Consider the following 9,095-nt stretch of genomic DNA (forward strand, 5'->3'; position numbering starts at 1 on the left):
CTCTTCTCCTCATTTCCCTATATTTTCTTTATATTTTCCCTGATCTTGGTTTCTTTTTAGTGCCCATTAAATACCATATGAAGTAAAAAGACCAAAAATAATAATGGTAAAATGGAGAAGAGAGACCAATCCTATCCAAGAGTCTAATCACTCATTATGATGTTTCCACCAGGTGAAAGAGGCCATGAAATGTTTGATCAGTAAGCTTGCTGGGCTTAAGGATATAAAAGATAAGGTAAGGCAAGTCAGGGCCAGTAGTGGGCAAGTAATAAATGGAGAACAAACACTGGATTCCCTGACCCAGGGGTGGGGAACCTGTGGCCTTGAGGACACCTGTGGCCCTCTAGGTCCTCGGGTGCAACCTTTTGACTGGATCCAATTTTACAGAACAAAGCATTTTATTAAGGGGATTTGTTCTTTGAAGTTGGGTTTCAAAGGGCTACACTTGAGGACCTACAGGACTATATGTGGCCTTGAGGCTGTGGGTTCCCCACCCCTGCAGACCTGACTTATTCCCCACTAATATTCAAACAACTAAATAGAAAGCAAATGATTAGGCATTAATACTCAGAGATGCCCAATGGTGAATAGTTCTATCTTTCCTACTGATGAATTATCAAAAGATATCATTTGAATGGGAGACTTTTCAGTTTCTTAAAGAATTGAAACTCCTAGGAAATAATCTTGGTATAGAAAAGACTTACTGTAACATAGCAAAATTAAGGAAGCAAGTCATCTTTAGGGGAAGAGTGATTGTAAGACCACAAGAATGTTCTCATAGGACACATAAGAGGTAGAGAGATACAGATAAATGGGTTAAGAGAAAAGACATAAATAGAAGGATATGAAGTTTATGAGGTGACACAATGAGATAAGGAAAGAGAATAAGTCTTTGACAGATCATCATTTTGGGGAAAGTTCTAAGCTCCACTTCTCAGAATTTAGGAAAATCAACAGCATTCTAAATGTTATTTGAGGTTTGCCCCATTATTCATAACATATAATGGAAAGAGCTAATTATCTCTGAATTGGGCAGCTGCATGCAACCTTCAGATAAATATCAGAGTTCAAAGAGAGAAGCAGATGTGCAAAACAGAAGCCATGCCAGATACGTACTTTGGAGTATTAAGAAATATTTGTTCTGATGAAAAAAGGTCTTATTCAATAATAATTTTCCATCTCTCAACTATAGAGAGATTAATATAAGTATGGCAGCTAGACTGCTGTTTTTCATAGTATTGTTATTTTTCCCCTTTCTGCTGGAATAGAAAGGAAATTGCAGCTTTGTTAGAGGTCCTTTGGATTTGCAAAATCTGATCAGAAGACCCTCACAGGGCAGATTCAAATAAGATGCTTTGGCTACTGTAGTGAACCAATTGTTTTTCTCCTTTTCAATGGAATGGAGAGTGATGCTATTCGATCCAGTCTGTTGAAACTTGTTTATTCTATTTGTGGTTTAATTTCTTCGACGTCAGTTTTCCAGGTGATAGCTCTTTTTTTCAGTGTTGGAATTAAGGTTTTCTTTTGGGTAATATTGGAAAGAAGCAACTTCCTTTTGAGCTAGGACAAGTCTACAGACAAAGCCAAATCTGATTCTCCTAGGAGACTTGATTTATGACACTGGAAAGCTCTCTACTGGGCCTCAACTTCCTATTAGGAAAAAATAATACCAAAGTTCTTTATATTTATTATTGCATGTAATTCTCCTAATAATCATGTAAACTAGGGATTATTCTGTCCCTTATTTTACAGAAAAGGAAAGTGAGACTGGGTTGTAAAAATGTCAGATGACTTTCCTAAATAGTATATTTCTGAGGAAAGATTGGAGTTGAACTATTCCTAACTAAAGTCTGGCACTTTATTTTATAGACAAATCTTCTTCACATATTCAAACCCACTTCAACTGGACAAAATTTTGTTGAGATTCTACCTTTATACCTTTCAGTAGTCAAAATCTGTTATAAGAGGGGTGGCCAGGTAGCACAGCGAGTAAGAGCACTGGCTCCAGTGTTGAGAAGACCTGGAGATCGAATCCCGAGCTCAGACACTTAGCACCCACCCAGAAACACCTGGCCGTGTAACCTTGAGCAAGTTACTTAACCCCAATTGCTTAGGGGCAGCCAGGTGGCTCAGCGAGTAAGAGCAGCGGCTCCAGTGTCAGGATGACCTGGATCAAATCCGGGCTCAGATATTCAGCACCACACCCAGAAATAACTGGCTGTGTAACCTTGAGCAAGTTACTTAACCCCAATTGCTTTAAAAAAAAATCTGTTATAAGAGCTAGCAATGTATAGTGATTTAAAGTTTAGACAACTTTGCATATATATCTACATATATGTGTAAACACATGTGTGTATATAGACATATGTGTGAACATTACACATGTGTATGCATGGGGGTATATATAGAATCCCCCAATAATTTCTCAGAAACCCTGAGTTAGGTGCTATTATTATCCTCATTTTGTATTTGGAGAAACTGAGAGTAACAGAATTCAGAATCTTAGTAATTTGCTCATGGTGACACAGTTACCATGTTTCCCCGATAATAAGACCTATCCCGAAAATAAGCCCTCCCCTTACTATGTAAAATTCCTCTAAAATAAGCCCTCCCCAAAAAATAAGCCCTATTGAGATTGCTACTGTAGTGGAGGTGATCCCCTGCACTACACGCTACATTATGGTACCCTCTGTATGCACCGTTCTCCCCCCACCCAGGTGAAACACACACCGCATTCCGAGCTGCATCCAATCAGAGCTGCAGCAGTGAGCGTGTCATCCTGTTCTTCCCCAGTGATTTGCTTATTGAATAAAGGTACATTTTTTTGTTCACATTTACCTGTTTATTAAAATTGCTGTCAATGTTCATTAAAATAAGCCCTCCCCTGAAAATAAGCCCTCTGGTGTTTTTCTGTCCAAAAAAAATAATAAGATAGTGTCTTATTATCGGGAAAACACGGTAGTAAGCACCTATGATAGAATTTGAACTCAGATTGTCCTGACTGTAAGTGTACTATTCTACCTACTGAGCTACGAGTGAACTATCCAATGTACTGACTAATGAACTAGGTCCCTTCTGAACTCAACCTAATGGAAATGTAAAGACTTCTGGAAAGCTTTCACTTATATCTTCTTCTTTAGAAATAGGTCAGTTAAGAAGGAACATGGAGATCTATAAAGCACAGACCTCCAATGTATGTCAAACATAGTATTCTTATTTACCAGCAGAAATCAAATAGAAAGGAGTACTGCTTAATGAAGCCTTTCAATGTCAGTACCTCAACATATATCACAAATGCCATAGCATACCCCACTAGATGGTGGCATAAGTATACAATGGTGTGAATAGGAAAGTTATCTCCCAAAGGGAGGAAATGCTGCCAGTTCCTGATTTGAACTTCTTTGTTGTTCATGTATGACTGTGGCCCCATGAACCATGTTCTCCATAGGATTTTCTTGGCAAAGATGCTGGAATGGATTGTCATTTCCTTTTCTGATGGATTAAGGCATATAGGGGTTATGAGACTTACCCAGGGTCACACAGCTAGTAAGTATCAGAGTTCAAATTTGAACTCAGGTCTTCCTCACTCCAGGCCCAGCCTTCTCTCCACGGAACCTCCTAGGTGCTTCAATTTGAACTTGATTTAGATGTTATAGTCGGAGTGAGCCAGATAAAGGATTTTACCTGGTTGAGGTGGGATGAGATGAGGGGCAGGCTGGAAGCACCAGAAGGAAGAATAACCTAGGACCAGGAATCCCGTTTTATTCCTGCCCATGTTGGCCCTCTATGTTAGAGGTAAGGACAGAAGTATAGTTTTCACAAACCTATCCACTGGGATTGAAACTCCATCTCCTGGAGTGTAACCATCTCACTGGGGAAACAAATTTGTGTCACAGTGAATAGTAACAGTTGATATAAAGATATAGCAGGAAGAACCATAGTCCCATGTGAGAATGTGAATATCACAGGATGTGAATATCAATGAAAATTCCTGCAAGAGATGAGATTACCCTCTCCTTCTAATACAAAGCAACATACAATGTTTGATTGTCACAAGGGGTTTATTTAGTTACGTTAGTGATTTTCTGTGAGGTCTATATTTTATGGGGCATAAAACATTGATTGCCTCTAGTGAATTCTACCTTAGCTTTGAGTACAGCCAGCCTGGTGCTAGGAGAGCTCTTGAGTCATGTATCTTTAACCTGTTATTTGATGTGGGATTCAAAAGATTTTATGGCATAATGTTTCCTCTTTTCATACTTTTGTTTATGTATGGTGGGGGGAGGCAGAGTAAATAAAATAGAATGGGTTAACATCATGGTAAAAAGTTTGGATTCTGTGGGAAAAGGAGGAGAAGGGAGGGGAGTGGAGAGGAGGAAAGGCAAGATAAGGTGAGAAGGGAAAAAAGGAGAAGGGGAAAAGTGGTGGGAAGGAAAGGGGAAGTGGAGGAAAGGTGGAAGGGGTAGAGGAAGAGGCATTTATTAAATGCCTACTTGTACCAGCTAATTGCTTTACAAATATCTCATTTGATCCTCATAACAACACTGGGAGGTAGGTGCTACTATGATGTCCATTTTACAGTTGAGGAATCTAAGGCAGAGGCAAGACTTGCAAGGTCACACCACTTCGAAGTATCTGAACTTGAATTTGAACTCAGGACTTCCTGACTCCAGTCTCAGTAGTCAATCCACTGCACCACTGGGATACTTATGCCCCTGAGCCCTTAACTTTACTCAGCCTCAGTTTCCTCACCTGTAAAATGGGGATCAATGCCTAGAATTCCTATCTCAGAGGGTTGTTGTGAGACATCGTGATTAGTGGAAAAGGCACTCACTCTGATGTCAGAGGACCTAGATTCACATTTGACCTGTGAGGCTTGCTAATTGGATGACCTTGGAAAAATCCCTTCACCTCCTCAAGCCCCAGTTGTCTTTCAACTCCACAATGATGAGGCTGAAATAGATGGTCTCCAAGGTTCTTTTCAGTTCTAGATCTATTATTCTAGGATCATTACAAAATAATTAGTTAATTGTCATTCAACCTAGAAGGACAGAAAGATGGAAAGGAAAACTAGCTAAGCTGTATCAAGGTTATCATATACAAGGTCAATCTGGGTAATATGGTACATGGTTTTGAAAACTTAAACTATATGATACATAAAGGATATTACTACTGCTGTTCTTGCAATTCAAAGATCATAATAACCAGACCGCTCAACGTTGTCATTTTCAGTATAAAATGGCACCACCAGAAATTCTTCACTTCAGGTATAGAAAACAAATGCCTAAATTGCCATTAGCAAAGGGAGGATCATCATTTATATACATCAGCAACTTTGGGCCTTCTTTCCAAACTAATTAGAAGGACAGACACCAAAGGTTGTTTGTGATTTTTTTCACTGTAAATTGAAATTACTCATCCAACATTATGTTTTTCTTTGCATAATGAAAGCATAACATCTTCATCAGAGGTTCAAAGTTTGCATTTGCATGTTTCAGATTTCAGAATCTATAATTTATGACCCACTGATGTACATTCCTTCATCTGGGCAAACAAGAAATGCACTTCATTCAAAATAAATCCCTAACACATGAAAGTTTTGTCTTTTTGTTTGTGCCACATCAAGGTCCCTAACAAGTCACAGACTAAAGATCCCTGTAACCTCTCATTTTGAATTCTAATCTATTTTTCATGTCTTTATAATGAGCTTTGAGTTTTACATGCTTTGGGATTTAGGAGTGAAATATGCACAGCAACTGAAATCCAAAAAGGAATCACCTGCTATCTAACAAGACAAATCTGAAAGTCAGACCAACTCTAGAAATCGCAATGATGCTTCTTGTTAAGGAAACTATTAGACATTTGTTATACCAAGTCCATAGAATGAACCAAGCATACTGAAAAATGTTTTTAAAAAAGTTAAAAAAAAAAAGAAAAATATGCCTCTGAACCTTTTGTTAATGACAGAGAACTTTTTCATGTGGCTCTTTTATACCACCAGTATATTTTATCACCACCAATACTTTTGGCATATCTTATTCAAAGGCAGCAGAATTTCTTTGGTAAACATTAGTTTTCAGCTTGCATGTATACACACATATATACATATATGTACTTATGCTTTATGTAAACAGTGTATGTATACATACAAGTATAAGTACACATGTACTTATATATGATGTGTTTGCATTCGTGTGAATGTATGCATATATGTGCATATACATGTATGCACACACATAAACGCACACACTTCTCTTATCTGGAGATCAGAACAAATCCCTGAACTCAAATAGTTGTAATATTAAAATATTGATTTTAATTGAACCATACACACTTAACAAATTTAGTTTTTTTCATTTAAATTTAATTCAGTCTTTACCTGATTTTATACTTATTAGCAATTATAAACAAACAAGTAGTATTAGCAGAGCCAAAGTGATAGATGCACCTGTGCCAATTGACAGCCTAACATCTAGAGAGAGGAGAAAGAATAAAACAGAGCAGATGCAGAACTGTACCCCAATACACTCTAATGCTCCCAATGAAACTGAGCCATTAAAAACAAACAGCAAGGGGCGGCCAGGTGGCTCAGCGTGTAAGAGCATCGGCTCCAGTGTCAGGATGACCTGGATCAAATCCGGGCTCAGATACTCAGCACCACACCCAGAAATAATAACTGGCCGTGTAACCTTGAGCAAGTTACTTAACCCCAATTGCTTAAAAAAAAAATAAAAACAAACAGCAAAACAAAGTTTATTGGAGTTTGGTTTTCACTGTTAGTCATTCAATAAACATATTAAACACCTATTGTTTGCAAGGAATTGTGCAAAGTATTATAATATAAATAAAGGCAAAAAAAAATCACTATCCACTGATAATCAGAGCTCATAGCCAAAGACAAGATGAAAACAAATATGTGCAAATAACAAACATACTAGATAAAATGGAAATAATCCAAAGGGAAGGAACTAGTATTTAGGGAGATTAGAAACATTTTCTTTTAAAGGTGGAACTCTAGGTGGTATATTTTCCTTCTGGTTGCTGACCGGAGCTGCTCTGGCCCGGGCCTGTCCCAGCCACCGCCGCCGCTGCCCCTTCCCGCCTTTCCCAGCCGCCAGGAAAAAAAAAATCTTTCAGGAGATCAAGGCGCACATCAAGTTCAAGAGCGCGGGCCCCGAAAGAAATTCATGGACACGGCGGAAAAAGTCACCAGGAAAAGGCAGAGCCAGCAAGTAACCAAGCAATCCCGCCAAGGACCAACCAATGAGGCCCAAACGGCAGCAGTGACGGCGCTGGCCAGGCTGCAGCAGAAGCAACCACGGTCCGGGGGCCCCACGTCCCAAGATTCTGTCTGTAGCCAAATGAGGAAGGAATTACATCCAGAAGCCACTATTAGGGGGAGAGCTGAGTCTTCTGGAGCAAAAGTGGTACCTGAGGCTAAGGTGGAGGGGTCTTCAAACCTGTCTGTGAGTGGGGTTTATTTTACCTGCCCGTTCACTGGAGCCATCTTGACAAAAGACCAGCGGGATGCCTGTATCAAAGAGGCCAGTAACAAGCACTCGGATAAAGACCCAGTGACTGATTCCATCATGAAGATCCACACGTTCAACAGGGACTAAGAGAAAGTGAAATTGGGGGTGGACACCATTGCCAAGTACCCGGACAACATCCATCTTCACCCAGAAGAGGAAAAATGCAGGAAAATCAAATTGCAGAACAAAGTGTTTCAGGAGCAGATCAGCTGCCTAGAAGGGGCTAATGAGTTTTTCGAGGCCTTTGGGTTTGAGAAGATGACCCTCCCTGTTCCAGAACAAGAGAGCTCTGAGGAGTACCACGTGCTGATTTAGGATGCCCTGGCCCAGGTAGAGAAGAAGCTGGAACAGCACAAAGTCAGCTTGCGGAGCTCGGAGCCAGAGCGGGCTCAACTGGCCCAGCAGCGGTGGGTCTTCAAGCCCTCCGCCCTGGCCGCCCAGTTTGACCTACCTGAGCACTTCTTCAACCTCACAGCAGAGGAACTCAAACGAGAGCAGAAGCGAAGGGCCGACACTGGAATGGCTGAGTGTGCCGCGGACCAAAGCCATGAGGGAGAAGCAGGAGCAGCGGGAAATGCGAAAATACACCTATACCCTCTTACGGGTCTCTTTCCAGATGGGCGCATCCTCCAGTGTACCATGTATGCTCGGGAACGGCTGTCTGCACTCTACAGCTTTGTGACAGAGGCCCTGCTCGATGACTGGCTGCCCTTAGAACTGCTTCCCGCAAGCAGGCATAAAGTGCTGGATGAAAACCTAGCCTTCAAAGAATGTGGGCTGGTGCCTTCAGCTCTCCTGTCACTTAGGACACAGGCGTCTTGGAAGACATCAAGGCATCAGGGGCTGAGCAGACCCCTGGAATTCTGAAGCCTGAACAACTTGCAACTGTCGAAAACCTCGCTTGAAATAAAATCAGGCTTGACCTGGGCCCCATTGGTTCTGTCTCATGCTCCTCCCTTCCTATAACCCCTCCCCTTTCCCCTCCTGTCTCCCAGATTCCAAGCAGAAACTGCCTGATTCTCATGGCCTTTTGCTTGGGGAGGCAGGTCGCAATGTGGAGGTGGAATTAATTCAAGAATGAGGAGAGTTGTCCTCTCAGCGTAGGCAGACTAAGATATGTGATAGCCCTTTCCTTGCACCCTGACACTTTGGTTTCGGGACCAGGGTCAAAGAGCTTTCCCTGATTCCAGAGAACATGGCTGAATGTAGGCTCCCCACCTACCTTGGAATGCTAAATTTGTGCTGCTTTTTGTATAGATGATTTTAAAACTTTCTCTAAGTAGCTATTAATGTACAGGTTATTTAACTTGAGGTATAGTTTGAGTAAAGAGATGCTGGTCATTTCATTGGTGTGGGAGCAGGTCTAGGGCTTGAGGGAAGGGCTTGCTTGGCTGATGGGACCTTCTTCAGAACTGAGTTGGCTACTCTCTTATATTCTTGTTGTATATAAAATGGACAAAGAAGCAATTGGTGTGTCACTACATCATACCTATAAACACTACAAATATTAAATAGAATATTTGAAAAAAAAAAAGGTGGAACTTTAGCTAGGTTTTGAAGAAA

At 40.8% G+C, this 9,095-nt stretch overlaps 1 pseudogene; it reads left to right on the plus strand.

Annotated features, from left to right (window-relative positions):
- Window positions 1-5,238: 5,238 nt before the first annotated feature.
- On the plus strand, window positions 5,239-8,726 carry LOC138159825 (UBX domain-containing protein 6 pseudogene; annotated as a pseudogene).
- The last annotated feature ends 369 nt before the right edge of the window (window positions 8,727-9,095 follow it).

The sequence above is a fragment of the Petaurus breviceps genome, unplaced genomic scaffold (genome assembly GCF_028583685.1).
Source record: "Petaurus breviceps papuanus isolate PSGF00001 unplaced genomic scaffold, PetGlider_PUasm1.0 178, whole genome shotgun sequence".
Classification (NCBI taxonomy): domain Eukaryota; kingdom Metazoa; phylum Chordata; class Mammalia; order Diprotodontia; family Petauridae; genus Petaurus; species Petaurus breviceps.